This window comes from Pan troglodytes, chromosome 6, assembly GCF_028858775.2.
Source record: "Pan troglodytes isolate AG18354 chromosome 6, NHGRI_mPanTro3-v2.0_pri, whole genome shotgun sequence".
Lineage (NCBI taxonomy): Eukaryota > Metazoa > Chordata > Mammalia > Primates > Hominidae > Pan > Pan troglodytes.
In genome coordinates, this window is record NC_072404.2 from 33,845,619 (window position 1) to 33,860,095 (window position 14,477).

The window sequence follows — 14,477 nt, forward strand, 5'->3', positions numbered from 1 at the left end:
CTCTTAAACTCTGAATGAGGTGAGACCAGTGCCTAGCCTAAGGGGCAGGCAGGAAGGAAGGAAAAAGGCTGGGAGGAAGCCAGGAGGAAGGTGAAAATTAGGGAGGCATAAAAGAAATTCTTTTGCTTTGCTTCTTCAAAGAAGGTGAGGGGCAGGAGGTGGGGGTGGGGATGGGGATGAGTGGTAGGAGTATGTCTACAGAAATGCTGCTGAATGGCTAAGTGCCCTGAAGCCCATTTTCCCAAAATCCAAAATATGCTTTCTTCGGACAGTATCTGGGCTTTCTTCTTCACCCAATTCAACCCAACCTGAATAGCAAAAGAAGGGGAAGCTGCCAGGAATGGGAAGAGTTTCTAAGGACACTTGAGAAAAAGGTCTGCTGAACTGAGATTAAACTATTTCTCCACCACTATGCTTATTTTCTGCTATATTCAAAACCCAGGGCAAAGGGGAGTGATTATATTCAGAGTAAGAAACATCTATTGGTTTAGTGGGCTAGAGAGGATAGACAGAATTGTTAAAAGCGCAATGAGTGTGTGGATTAGAAGAACTTCACAGCAGAATTTTGTTTTTGTTTTTTAGAGACAGGGTCTCACTCTGTCGCCAAGTTTGGAGTATAGTGACATGCTCATAGCTCACTAAAGCCTTGAACTCCTGGGCTCAAGCGATCTGCCTACCTCAGACTCCCAAGTAATGAAGACTACAGGCATGCTATACCATGTCCCGCTAATTTTACTTTTTGTAGACACACGGTCTCACTGTGTTGCCCAGGCTGGTCTTGAACTCCTGGCCTCAAGTGATCCTCCTAACTTGGCCTCCCAAAGTGCTGGGATTACAGGAATGAGCCACTGTGCCTGGCCTGTTTTTATTCCTTGTTTAAAAGCATTTTACTGGCCTTAAAAATTACAAAATAGCATTTGCAAATTTTTTAAAAGTGGAAAACCATTAAACAATTTAAGAAAGCCATATAGAAGTGTAAAGTTAAAAAGTGAGTATCCTTAATCTCCCAATACACCTTCCTAGGTTAATTACTACAAGAACTGTGATAGGTTTCCTTCTCTAATGTTTTCAATGTATGAGCAAATATGTAAATGCTTTTGTTATATTTGTATCTGTTTCTTATTCAGTGCTTCCAGCTGTGTCCAGCATGACACAGGAATTATTTCTTTAGTTTCTACAAAATCTTTAGGAGCCAAGTACTACAAAAAGCCCCATTTTTACTGATGGGCAAACTGAGGCGCAGAGAAGTTAAGCAACTTGCTCAAGGTCAACCAGCTGGTAGATGACAAACCTAGTTCCAGACCTGGCTTGTTAGCCCTTATGCTGACATATGGCACCTGTCCGTGTCAAACCATGGAAAACTAGCTTCTTCTTTTCAGATGGCTGCATGCCATTACATATAATGAATACTCCAAATTTTATTTAATCTGTTACCTTACTGAGGGACATTTAGGCTGTCCCAAACTTTCCTCTATTATAAATATCATTATGATGAATGTCTGCAGTATAGCAGAACTGTTAGGTCAAAAATAATATGGTTTAAGTTTGGATAGGTGTTACCCTCCTAAATAGCCTATGTAAATCTACATTTCTAGAAAGAATGTTCCAAGAGCGTCCTTTTTGACACAACTTCCCAAGTGCTGGACATTGCCAATCATTTTCATTTTTGGCAATCTGATACATGAAAACTGATTTCAATATTTGTTTTCCCTGATTGTAACTGAAGCTGAAAGTATTTTGATATGTTAAATAGTCATTTGTATTTCTTCTGTGGTTGTTCACATCCTTCCAACATTGATCTATTTCATTGTCTTTTCCTTACTGATTTGTGGGAGCTCTGTATAAATTTTGAATATTAACGCTTTTTCTGTTACATATGTTTCACATATTTTTCTCCCAGTTGGCCCTCCATATTTTAATGTTGTTTATGGTCTCTTTCACCATAATTTCATGAAATTGAATTTGTTAAACATTTTAAGACTTCAGGGCTTCTTGTCATGCTTTTAAAGGACTTCTCCATGACTATAAAAATATATTTTCTTCTAGAATTTTATAGATTTGAAATGTAGTTATGTTATGAATTAGGGATTTAAATATCTATTTTCCCAAAGAGATTGCCAGTTGACTCAACACTATATATTAAATATCCCATCTATTCTGAGTTGAAAGTTACCTTTATCATATATTAAATTCTCATGTACACATGGATCTCTTTATGGATTCTCCATAGGATATTTTAAAATCTGGTGGGGCATATTCCTTCTAATTATTTCTCTTCTTAAAAATAGTTCTTTGATATTTTTGCTTACTTATTCTCCTGTATGAACTTTAGAAACAAACTTTAAAGTTGTAAAAAGAAATTCTATTAGAATTTCATTGAAATTGCACAGGAATGTTACATTAATTTGAAGAGAATTTATAATACTGAGCTCCTAGCCAGGAGTGAAATGTATGTCCATTTATCAATATCACTTTCCAGATACTTCAGTAAATTTCTATCATTTATCTCATAGACGTTTTTTGTTAATTTTACTTTTACATTTTTATAGATTGTGATGCAATTGTGAAAGGTATCCCTTTCCTCCCATAACACTATATATATGGTTACTGATATGAGATGAAAAAAATATTCATTTTCTTCAACTTTACTGAAGCTTTATTTCTCCTAATCCATTGCTTCTGATATTTATCATATATGGAGATGTTCATATGGATTTTGGCCTTTTATGCCATTAACTAAGCAAATTACACTGATTTCCTAATATTGGACTATCCTTGCTTTCCCAGGCTAAGTTTACAATACCATGGAGTATTATTTTTCTGGTATTTTGCTGTACTTGGTTTACACTTATGTTGATAAATTAGATGGTATCGTGTTTTCTTGATCATATTCTTGTCTGGTTTAGATAACAAGTGTTAAACCAGTCTGTAGAATAAGCCTCGATGTCTTCTGTCTTTCTCTATGCTTTGGAGGTGTACAAATTACCAGTAAAATAACAAAATCTGTCCCTAGTATCGTTGAGGAGGAAGGAGATTTGGCTACTTTTCAGAAAGAATTAGATTGTTGGTTAGAATGAACGGTGCATGGATGGATAGACAGATGAAAGACCAACTTTCTTCTGTGGTTCCTTTCTATTCATATGTTCCTTTTTGAGTCATTTTTGGTAATTTTCAAATTCATTTCTAAAAGATGGATACATAGAAAAATTTTACAAACCTTTGGTTCTATCTCCCTCTTAACCTCAAGTAAGCTTGCCAGGTGTTCCTATTTTATCAGCGTTTTCAAAGAGATTAGTTTTATTTTATCAAATCCATTAGGTTTTTGCCTTTAATCTTGTTTTCTATAACTTCTGGACTTACAGCTATTACTTAATTAGTTGACTTTTTGCTTTATTATAATAGTTGCTCTTTTTCTCAAATATTGATTTGAATACTTAGTCCATTTATTTTCAGCACTTCTAAGTTTCTTCTATTTTTTAGGCCAGGAATGCTGGCAAAAAGCTTGTCCAATTTTCTTATAAATGTCTTTAAGACTATAATTTGTTCTCTGAGAACTGCTTTGGCCAGACTTCTGGGTTCCTATATGAAGTACTCTCATTCTTATTAACTTCTAAATAGTTTGTCATTTTCATTATGATTTCTTCTTTCACTGAAGAGTTATAAAAAATGCTCACACAAAACCCTGTAAATGAATGTTCATAGCAGCATTATTCATAATAGCCAAAAGGTAGAATCATCCCAAATGTCCATCAATGGATGAATGGATAAACAAAATGTAGTATAACCATACAATGGAATATTACTGAGCCATAAAAAGGAAGCCAGTACTGACACGTTACAGCATTGATGACTCCTGAAAACATGCTAAGGAAAAGAAGCCAGACACCAAAGGCCCCATACTCCATGTTTCTATTTATACGAAATGTCCAGAAGAGGCATGAGGAAACCTTTTCTTTCTCCCTTCCCTTCCTTCCCTTCCTTCCTTCCCTTCCTTCCTCCCTCCCTCCCTTCCCCTCCCCTCCCCTTCCCTCCCTCCCTTCCTCCCCTCCCCTCCCCTCCCTCCCTTCCTCTCTCTCTCTTTCTCTCTTTCTTTCTTTCTTTGACGGATTCTTTCTCTGTAGCCCAGGCTGGAGTGCAGTGGTGTGATGTCGGCTCACCACAACCTCCGCTTCCTGGGTTCAAGTGATTCTCCTGCCTCAGTCTCCAGAGTAGCTGGGATTACAGGTGCCCGCCACCACGACTGGCTAATTTTTTGTATTTTTAGTAGAGACAGGGTTTCACCATACTGTCCAGGCTGGTCTTGAACTCCCAACCTCAGGTAATCCATCTGCCTCAGCCTCCCAAAGTGCTAGGATTACAGGCGTGAGCCACTGCGCCCAGCCAGAAACCCTTTCTTTCTATTCTCCTACTTCCAATACTTCACTTCCGACACCAGATGTGTGGGGTTTTTTCCCTTACACCAAGCAATTCTCTAATCCTTGGCAAAAACCAACTGGTGTCCTACAATATATTCAATTCAATTATGACACTAATCATAGTTAGTGTCAGTTCCCACAGGTAAAGGGCTCAGTCCTGCAAGAATGTCCCTATTTCAGATGCCAATTGAAAGCCCAGGTAGCTGCTTATGCTTCTGAACAACTGGCTGTAAACAGGAAGTTCTGGTAAATAGGAAGCGCTCTTCAGGTTCAATTATTTGCTAGGATGGTTCACAGAATTAGGGGAAACACTTTACTTAAATTTACCCATTTACTATAAAGGATACAACTCAGGAACAGCCAAATGGAAGCGAGGCATTGGACGAGCCATGGGAAAGAGGCACAGAACTTCCATGCCCTCTCTGAGCACACCACCATCCCAGCACCTTTCTATGTTCACCACCCCAGAAGCTCTCAGAGCCCCATGCTTTAGGAATTTTTATGGAGGCTTCATCACATCGGCATGATTGATTATGAATTTAATCTCCAGCTCCTCTCCCCTCCCTAAGGCTGGCAGGTGCGGCTGAAAGCTCCAACCTTCTAACCATGGCTTGGTCTTTCTGGTGGCCAGCCCCATTCAGAAGCCCACCAAGAGTTGCCTCATTAGAACAACAGATAGTCCTGTCACTCAGGAAATTCCATGAGATGGAGGAGCTCTGTGTCAGGAACTGGGGTCAAAGACCAAATATTAGAATTAAAGATATATTTAGCACCCCTATTGCTCAGAAAATTACAAGGATTTTAGGAGCTCTGTGCCAGGCATCAGGGGCAGAAAACAATATATTTATATTTTTATTATGTCGCAAGGCAAATCCATAGAGACAGAAAGTAGGCTAGTGGTTACCAGGGGTTGGAGAAAGAAGTGAATGGGAAGCGACTGCTGATGGGCACACAGTTTCTTTTGGGGGTGATGAAAATGTCCTGATTTTAGACAGTGTTGATGGCTGCACAACTCTGTGAATAGAAAACCCCTGAATTGTACACTTTAGTAGGGTCTATTTTATCTTATATGAATTGTATTCCACAACAACAACAGTTATAAAGAATAGTATTTTTAAACGTCCATGTTGTTAGATTTGGGAAGGCTAACATCTACTATCACTGTATCTCGTTTGGAGAATTTAGACTATGCATGGTGTCCAATTTTTGAAGTGTACAGAGATTTTCTTTGTGGCTTAGTCTCTGTCAGTTTTTGTAAGTGTCACTAAGTACTTCAAAAGAATATGCATTCTCTTATTGTTGGATTAAAAACAAGAATTCCAAATACTCTCATTAAGTCATGCTTGTTGATCGAGTTATTAATATTTTACATATGCTTTCTTTTGTTATTGATTCGGTCAATTTCTGCTAAAGGCATATTAAAGCCTACTACAATGGCCGGGTGTGGTGGCTCATGCCTGTAATCCCAGCACTTTGGGAGGCCGAGGTGGGCGGATCACAAGGTCAGGAGTTCAAGACCAGCCTGGCCAAATAATGAAATCCTGTCACTACTAAAAATACAAAAAATTAGCCAGGCGTGGTGGTGTGCACCTGTAATCCCAGCTACCTGGGAGGCTGAGACAGGAGAATCGCGTGAACCTGGGAGGTGGAGGTTGCAGTCAGCCAAGATCGCGCCACTGCACTCCAGCCCAGGCGATAGTGCAAGACTCCATCTCAAAAAAAAAAAAAAAAGTCTACTACTATAACTGTTTTTTTTAAAGAAACTATTGCTGTATTTTAAGTGAGTATAATTTTTTATTTTTATTTTTATTTTTTGAGACGGAGTCTTGCTCTGTTGCCAGGGTGGAGTGCAGTGGTGCGATCTCAGCTCTGCTTCCTCCACCTCCTGGGTTCACATGATCTGTCTTAGCCTCCCAAGTAGCTGGGATTACAGGTGCACACCACCACGCCTGGCTAATTTTTTTGTATTTTTAGTAGTGACGGGGTTTCACCATGTTGGCCAGGATGGTCTCAAATCTCTTGACCTGCCCACTCAGCCTCCCAAAGTGCTAAGATTACAGGCTTGAGCCACCGCATCCGGCTGTGAGGATAATATTCTTACAATAAATAACAGCTCTAATCTAGTAAAGTTCTGCATTGTCTCCTGCAAACTGGCTCCTGAAACCTAATTTTTCCAGCTCCTTCTGCATACCCCTCATCTGTTTCACTTATAACCAAGGCGTCTCCCCAACAAGCCTCACCCATCACACTTACCCACTAAAAAAATGTCCTGGGGTTCATATGCAAACTCCCTACAAAGGTCAGTGCCACCAAACAGTGCTATAAATAACACAGTCCATCAATATTTAAAGCCTGCAAATAAGAACAATTAAAATCAACTAGTAACTCAGAGAACAGAAATCACAAGGAAAGAAATCACACCTAAAATTGATTTAGACGGGCTTTAGAAACCTTACAAAGTGATTTACTGACAAACTAAACATTCTAGTGTGGCCTAGTGGAAAAGAAAAAATACTGTCATTTTTTTCTGTTTAGAAGCCAATGCATAAAATCTGAAACTGCAGGTTCACTCTGAGGGCAGGCCTCATGTGATGTTTAAAGGAAAAAAAAATTAACCTTGTGCACACCTCCTATACTCAAGATCATTAATGAAAAGCCAAAATGTTTAATTTGCTCTGATGTTTCTGTTTTCTGTCATTTTTGTATAGTTAACAGGATCATAATTTAAGTAAGTCACACATTGTAAATAACCTGGGTATATTATTCTCTCCTCCTTGGTAATTAGACCACCTTTTGTTACAAAGAATCCTATAAACCATTTAACCACGAGTAGCTGTAAACTACTCATATTAAAAAATGGGTGCTTCTGCTCTTAAGAAGTTGAATAGTACCAAGGAAATTACATAGCTTTTTGTCTCTCCTTCACTTGCATTTTATTTGAGTTTCTGGAGTCAGTTTGCTAATTTGATAATTGATACGCAGGTGTAAAAATCTACTATAAAAACTTTTGGAAGAAAGCAATCCCTATTGACCCCATCATTTTACTTCAGTGCAAAGCAGATAATCTACACTCAAGACCTCACCTACAAGTGGCTTCTCCAGCAATGTATAAAAAAGATGAAGCCATCTGGCACAACAGGAATTGCAGAAGTATTCAACAAATTAAAACAAAGAAACAAATAACACCTCCAATCACTTCAGTTTCTTAAGCAGAGCAAAGCAACTTGTATCTTTGTGTTACTTGTGATTACCTGATATGCTGATCAACTAGGATGTAAAAATAAAACTTGCAAAAATCAAGCTAAGAATCCTAGTTTTAGAATATAGGACATCCACAAAGATAAGGAATCATTTTCACCCAAAGAAACAGCGACAAGTATGGATACTGGCTTTTTTTTTCTGATTGTGGTAAAAAATATAGTATTAAATTTTACCATCTTAACCACTTTTAAGTATATAGTTCAGCAGTGTTATGTATGTTCATATTGTTGTACAACAGATCTCTAGAATTTTCCATCTTGCAAAATGGAAACTCTATACAATTAAATATTAATTTCCGCCCCCCCCCAGCCTTTGACAACTGCTTTTCTACTTTGTTGCTATGATTTTGACCACTTTAGATACATCATATGCTTTGACTCATAGTACATGTCCTTTTGAGACTGACTTATTTTGCCTAGCATAATGTCCTTGAGGGTTAACCATACTGTAACATGTGATAGGATTTCCTTCATTACATCTGCATGATATTCCACTGTAATTACACACCACACTTTCTTAATCCACTCATCTGCTGATGGATACTTGGGTTGCTTGTACTCCTTGGCTATTGTAAATAATAGCGTAAATAATTTCGGCGTGCAAATATCTCTTTGAGACCCTGCTTTGAATTATTTTGGATATATACCCAAAAGTGGGTTTGGTGAATCACACAGTAATTCTATTTTCAGTTTTTTGAGGAACATGTTTTCTATAATGTTTTGTGGAACTGTTTTCCATAATGGCTGTACTGTTTTTAATTCCCATAAACAATGCATAAGCTTTCCAATTTTTCTGCATCCTTGCCAATTCTATGACAATTACACAGATAGGAGGAAGAAATCTTTTACAGGAGTGTATTCAGGAAATAATTGAAGAAATTGATTCTACTATATAGCAAAAGAAAACAATAGATAAAACAGTATTTTCATACCTCCTATTAATGGCAAAAAGTATCCCAAAGAACCAAAATATGTTGTGATCCCAATAACAGATTTCAACCAATAAGAGTTTGAAATGAAATAGCTTTTCTTAAATTTCATAACACTGGCACTTGGCTTTTGAGCAAAGGAGTGGAAAGGTATGGAAAGAACTGGAGGGGGCTAAGAAGACACAGGCTGAATCCACTCATACTGAGAAGATGCTAGAGGGCCTCACAGGACCCTTCCATCCTCACCTTTCCCACCCCACCTCACACCCCGAGCAGCTCTGCATCAATCTTTTTAAAAAACTGTTGAATAAAGCAAAAAGAAAAGGAAAAAAGGAAAGCCATTAGTCTTTATGCTCCTTCCAGGATTAAAATTCAATTTCTTCAATTAGGGTAGGAATCCTTGTCTATTTCTCACTTTGCATATATACCTCCCCAAGTATAAACTTCCCATCTTCATTCTGAAAAGTAAATGTGCCTCGAACCAATTAGTGAAGTAGAACAAAACCTTCAAATTCTATTTTCCACAGAGCATATAATCCTATATCTACTTAAATATACAAAGCACTACTTTCAGTCATCATTCTTGCTCAATCAATACCATTTATCTATTAATAGGATGGCTCTCTTATTTGCTCTAGCATAAAACTGACCCCATAGTAGTTATAGAAGTTGAAGAGATACAACTTAAAAAGAATCTACCCTTTTAAATTTAACCAATCCCAGTTGTCCTTTATAACAACTGATGCATGGATATTCAACTAGTGTATGGCAAGGCAGTCACCAGCACTGGAACGAAAATGGGTCCTTTCCTATATACGAAGAGAACACTGTACAATTACTTTTGAGAGGGAGAATGGCAAAAAACACTGACCCTAGGGCCCTTGCTCCCTAGTCATGCCCCTAGACCCAGTGAAGCCTCCCCTTGTACACTTGCTGACAGGATCTCTATTTGCGGTCTGTTTGGGTATGTTCTGGCCACACTAAAGCTACTTGTAAATATTTCTGCCATTTCCCTTTAGGAAACCCAGGGCCTGGTATAATATGTGATTCTCTCATGCTCGAGGCCATTAGGGTAAATGTGCCTCGTGTATCCCACTTAAAAAGTTAACGCAGGAAGAGGTGCAGACGCTGGTAGACACAGTCTGCCTTTCTTCCTGCTGTCTGGTTAATGTAGCAACTGGCTGCTCAGGAAGGAAGGGGAGGGAGATGGACGGGAGAGCTGAAAAGACGGCTGGCGCTAGGTAGGATTTACCTCATAGACTTACCCACACCATCCCTCCCTAAAACAAGCTACAGTGCATGGCGCTCACATTGCATTTTGAGGTAAAAGTTCTCAATATAGGTGCTGGCAATGTGCTCTATCTCGATCTGGATGGTGTTTACCAGGGCTATAGATGAACTATGCAATGGTTAAAGATCAGTCAAGTACACTTAGAATTCGTGTACTACATGTTAATAAGACTTTGAGAAATTAAATTTTAAAAGTTCCCAATATAGACTTACTAAATGACAGAGGATGGCTCCAATTCATTCCTTTCAGGTGTTTTTTTTTTTTTAAAAAAAACAAATTTTGCAATGACCTGATGTCTCCAACTTCTAGTCTAGTCTCTCTCCCTCCCATCCCCTTTTTGCATCACTAACACATTAAAATTCCTGAAGTTCCACTCTGATCAAGTCATATTCCAGGGTAAAAATCCCTGATGGCTCTCCATGGTTTATCACTGTCTATAAACTCCCTGGCCTGGCACTCATTCCCCACTCCAGGGTTAGCCACATGCCCTGGCCCAAAACACCCCTCAACAGCCTTCCCTAAGCCCGTCCTATGAAGATCTCCCAGCCCACACTTTGGTGCGTGTGATTTCCTCTCCTCTACCTCCACCCCTCCCCAAATTTCCATCTTGGACTGTTAAACATACGTATGTATACCTTTCCAGCTTCCTCCAAATGAATACTCTAATAGTAACAGCAAGAGATCTTTGTTTATTATGGATTTGATAATTAATAATGTTTTAATATCATTTACTACATACAATGTAAGCTTCACGAAGACAAGGCTCTTTGTTGTATTCACCAATGTATCTCTTGGGCTTGGAAGAGCGGCTGGCACATAGTAGGTGCACAACGATTATTTGCTGATTTGATGATAATAGCTTTCCTGAAGGAAAGCCTGTTTCCCACACACTGTGCTTTAATACAGATCATTTCTATTCCTGAAAACACCAAAGCAATACGTATAATATAAGCCCCACATTCCAGATGGGGAAATTGAAGCTTGATGATGTTAAGTAACTTGTTTCAGGCCTCACAGCTCAGGATAGTCAGGATTCAACCTCCTCTTCCTTTGAATTCTCAGAAAACATTGTACTATGGTGCTTATCTTCTGCCTGATACTACAGCTACACAGTAGCCTGTTCTCTCTTTCTGCTTTCCATTCATTGTGAACAGAGACAGTGTCTTACCCATCACAGTATCCTCTGAAGCACCCAGCTCAGGTCTTCACAGTGCAGGGGCTCCATAAATATCTAGTGAGTGACTGAAGAGTAGATAATAAAGGGGTGGGGGAATATGATTTAGGGAGTATCTCTAAAAAAAAAAAAAAACCTGGAGCATGCAATAAACTAAAGTATAAATGAGCACTAATTAATAAAAGGAAGCAAGTTAATTAGCAAAAGGAGGCAGTTCATACCACATGTACATGACAGGAGAGAACAGCCTCATGTCAGATGGGACTCCTGGGAGCACAAGTCTTTACCATATAAAAATTAACTACAAGACTCAAAGGGCAACATCACGTGGCAGCTTCATTCCTTGAACTATTTCAACAACTACACACACACACACACACACACACACTCAAAATAAGAAAAATTCTTGAGGCTGGACTGAACGTATTATCTGAGTGTGAGCATGAAATTTCACAGAAGAAATCATTATAAACCGTTTCCTCCTTAAGAATCATGTCCACCATGTCACAAGTGCTAAACTAGTGGATTAAACTAAAAGCAAACACAGCTCATGAAATCAGGAGAGCTATCTGGCTTTATGCTCAGCTGGGGCTCAGGCTGCTTCTACAATCTCCAGTGTGGCTGCATACCACCCTTCTCTTTGTCTTCTTCATCCTAACAATTCCTGATGCACACTCCTGTCCCCTGCTCCTGAAACCCTTTCCCAAGTCTGTAGCTCCTCACCTCCATGACTCAAGAACTAAGTAAGGTACAACGATATTCCAGAACCCACGCATCTCTTAAACTGAGGGCTGCCTGTACTCTCCTTTATGAATACATATATATCAGAATGTTTTGTGTCTTTAGGGGATAAGATTTTGAGCTGCTATTCTAGAGCATGCTAAAACGTTAATTCTATACATTCATTCTGGAACACCTGAACAATGACACAATTTTGGCTATTTTTCTGAATTTCTCCATAATAGAAAGTAAGATTAAAGCAAGTTCCTAGCTATCCATCATGCTGTGACCCTCATCACTGAAGTTCAGAAATTACTGCACATTAAAGAGGGTTTACCTGATAGGGGCTAGGCTGAATCTTACCTTTAACCCACGCCTTAGTAAACAATTTGCTAAATAAATGAATTGGTAATATAAGGAAGATTTCAGCCTGACTACTGTAAAAGCACATAAAAAATGCTTTTATGACCTTAACCTCTACCTGTATGAGGTTTTCAGAGATTATCTATTTTAAACTCTACTTTTGTACCTCAGTATAGGTTGAAGAGAGACCCTGCAAACAAGCCCAAGGAATGTTAAGAGTGATAATAGCTAAGATCTACTGACCACTTAATATTGTGCCGAGTACTCTGTAAGTACTTTATATGTATTATCTCATTTAATCCTCAATCATCTTATGTGATAAAAACATCTGGGCCTGGTGTTTTCTCTATGAAAAGATTTTAATTTTTAACTTTTTATTACAGAGATTTTTCAAACATACACGAAAGTAAAGAGAATGTTATAATGAATCTTCATGACCCATCACCCAACTTAAGAGATTTTTTTACTCCTATTTTTAATGGTTATAAGCTACTTAGGTCTTTGTAGCTTTTGAGTCAGTTTTAATAAGTTAGGAATTTTCCCATTGTGTCTAAGATTTAAAATGTATTGGCCCCAAATTTTGTTCAAAATATTCTTTTATTAGATTTAAATCTCTGCCCTAACTGCAGTTACTAACATCATTTGTTTATGGCTTTTCTCTTTTTGTTTTCCTTGATCAATCTTGGCAGAGGTTTGTCAACTCTATTCATCTTTTCAAAGAACAAACTTTTGGCTTTCTTGATCCTGTCTAATGTAAAAAAGTTTTTTCCACTTAATTCCAGTTCTTGTTTCATTATATCCTTCCATTTTCTGAGGGGTTTTTAGGTGGTTATTTTTTCTAACTGAGGCTGGATGCTGTACCAGTCAGGGATGCAGAACCATTACCAGTGACGTGACAGGAGGAATGCTTACAGCAATTAGACTTTGCCAGTGTGTGAGGGGCTGGGGAAGTGAAGGCGGTGGTACTGATCCTGGTGGGGACACCAATCACTCCTTCTGAAGCCCTGGAGCAGAAGGACCAGTCAGAGTTTGTATGCAAGGAACTCAGAAGCCAGGCTCATATACACCAAAGTGAACCTACAAAGTGGGGGATGCACAGAGAGGTCTAAGGAAAGCTCACTTTTTATGAGTCCACAGCAAAGAACCTGGGGTGGCCAGCCAGAGGAAGAAGAGCTAGATGCAGAGAGGACGAAAATGAGGACAAGCCAGAACCTGCCTGCACCTGCCTCTATTTCTGTTCATCATCCCATCTCACCCTGAAGCATTCTGGAGAACCAAGGCCACTGCTTCACTGATTCTACCCCCCAGTCTCCTACAAGTTCATCTTTTGGCCTTCCTGTACAAGGAAGGAGATTCTGGGAAACACAGTTCCTAGTTTAACCAACTTGATCAGGGAACAGTATAGCATAGATGCTTTCATCTCATTAATGTTCAGCCTTTCTTCAATACATTTCTAAGTACTATTCAGCTATATCCCATAAGTTTTAACATAGATTCTATGTATTTTCATTACTATTTATTTCTAAATATTTTACATTTCCCATAATCTCTGCTTTGTCCTGTGACTTACGTGCATGCATGCTTCATAATTTCCAAACATATGCGTTTTCTTCTAGTTTTTATTACTGATTTTATAGTGCAATTTTCTTAAATATTTTCATTGCAGTCAATTTTCTTAAGTATTTTACATGCCCTTAAAATGCTCTGCCACTTCAAATGTTGGATGCAGCCTTCTTTATACGTTTTTCACATCAAGCTTAACACTAACTGTGTTACTGTTTTTTTGCCTGCTTGATAAACCAATTAGACAGAGTGACAAAGAAATTAAAATCTGCCCCATTATAACAAGACTGTTTTATTTTTCCTTGTGATTTCAATAATTTTGACTTTATATATTTTGGGGTGATAGTAGTAACATAATAAGTACATAAACATTTAGAATTGTTTGATGTTTCTGGTAAATGGAACCTGCTAGGACCTTCTTTATAATTAATAATATTTTTGCCTTAAATTCCATTATTAATTTACCAGGTTTGTTTTGGTAGGACTCTGCCTGGCATATAATTTTACATACTTTTCATTTCAACTTTTCTTTGTGTGTTGTGAAGATGATTCTTGGAAGCAGCACATTGCCAACATTTTTTAAAATCCAGATTGATAATCTTTGTCTCTTAACTGGAATAATTTGTCCAGTTGTATTTAATATAATTCAGTGGTTATTCTGAAAAGACTGAAATTATATATAATGTATCAAAACCTAAACATTACTAATTTCTTTACCTTCTTCCTAAGTAATATGTTATATGTAATCACCTCCTGACTGAC

The 14,477-nt window shown here is 38.2% G+C and overlaps 1 protein-coding gene and 1 long non-coding RNA gene across 2 annotated transcripts in view; one reads left to right on the forward strand and one right to left on the reverse strand.

Moving 5' to 3' along the window:
• The window catches only part of JAZF1 (JAZF zinc finger 1), a 350,631-nt gene that overhangs the window by 215,154 nt on the left and 121,000 nt on the right, over positions 1-14,477 (reverse strand). The gene's annotated exons all lie outside the window — the stretch shown is intronic.
• The window catches only part of LOC129144537 (uncharacterized), a 103,994-nt gene that overhangs the window by 85,087 nt on the left and 4,430 nt on the right, over positions 1-14,477 (forward strand). Inside the window, exon 2 of the long non-coding RNA XR_008548961.2 lies at positions 12,324-12,420. This is a non-coding gene — a long non-coding RNA (uncharacterized LOC129144537). The remainder of the gene's footprint in view (positions 1-12,323; positions 12,421-14,477) is intronic.